The sequence below is a fragment of the Galeopterus variegatus genome, unplaced genomic scaffold (assembly GCF_000696425.1).
Source record: "Galeopterus variegatus unplaced genomic scaffold, G_variegatus-3.0.2 Scaffold13593, whole genome shotgun sequence".
NCBI lineage: Eukaryota > Metazoa > Chordata > Mammalia > Dermoptera > Cynocephalidae > Galeopterus > Galeopterus variegatus.
The window spans coordinates 13791-15306 of NW_007739704.1; positions in this window are offsets into that span (position 1 = coordinate 13791).

Here is a 1516-nt window from a genome sequence, read left to right on the forward strand (position 1 = left end):
ATATAGAATGGCTGGTTTATGTGGTAATTCTATGTTTAATTTCTTGGAGAACCAGCAAATCCTCTCCCACAGCAGCTGCACCATTTTGCATTCCCACCAGCAATGTGCAAGGGTTCCAGTTCTCCTCATCCAACACCTGTTATTTTGTTGTATTTTTTTGGTGATAGTCACCCTAATGGATGTGAAGTGGTATCTCACTGTAGTTCCGATTTGCTTTTCCATGAGGATTAGTAATGCTAAGCATTTTTTCATGGGCTACTGGCCATTCATATATCTTTGGAGAATTGTCTATATGAGTCCTTTGCCCATGTTTTATTTGGGTTGTTGAGCTGTAGGATTTCTTTACATATTCTGGATTTAAATCCCTCACTAGATATATGATTTGTAAATTTCTTCTCTGATTCCCCGTGAGGTGCCTTTTTACTCCATGGACTCCCTTCAGCTCTCACCACGGGTGTCCTGCCCCCTCTCTCAGGCTGCCCCACACCCCGTATGGGGTTCTCTGGTCTTGGGACGCTTCCTCACCCTGCATCCTGCTGTCTCCCAGGGTGGGCTCCATCCTGGTGAGGGGCCGGGGGGTGGTGGGTACTCCCCAGTGGTTTCTGCCTCCACTGAAGGAGCTGGCCCAGGTCATCTGCTAACACACTTGAAGCTAAACATCCATCATGAGGATTCACTAACACCTTTTTAAAAATATGCTAATGGTTGTGAGGTTATTTCAGAGATACTATTTTTTTTTTTTTTTAAGAAAAAGCAACCTGTATCTTTTTTAAATCTAGGGCATGTGACAATTCCTCTGCCACAGCTTGGGGGAAGAAATCTGCAGAAGACTGATTGTTGGCGACTGAACAAGATAAAAAGGCAAGTCACTGCCTGACGCCGTTGAAGGGAGATGTGCCAGGGTCAGTGCCAGGTAACCCAGATCAGGGAACACCCCTGAGCGCCCTGCCTCAGGCCTCACCCTCTGGGAAGCCCCTGATGGTGGTCTTGGCCTCCGCTGGGGAGGCTCCATGGCAGGAGGCACCCTCTGCAGAGGAGACAGCACACCCAGGGTGAGAAAACGGACCACGGTCTGACCTACTTGAACTGCCATGACTCAGGGCTGTAACTTCTCTTCTCAGAGCCTCAGTTTCCTACATGGAAAATCAAATTGATAACTGTACTAACATCTTACTAGTTTGTCATGTGATACAACTTCCATAGCACTGTCATGTACACTATCCAATTTAACAAAATAATACAGAGCAAAGCACTTTGAAAAGAGTAAAATGTTTAACATGTGAAGAATTCATTTCTTTATTTGAAAAGTGTTCTGGGTGGCTCAGCTATTGTTTAGTTAAGAGAATTATACAGTTTTGAGACATGATTCCTTATCTTGTGTAGACCAAAAGGCAATTAAACAATTATTCATGTCAGATTCTGAGGTAAGAAAAAGGCTGCTTCAAAGGGTCCACTTTTAAAGTGAAAAGGAGTTGAGTAAAAACAGAGAGCAATATGTAATTTCCTTCTGGAATAT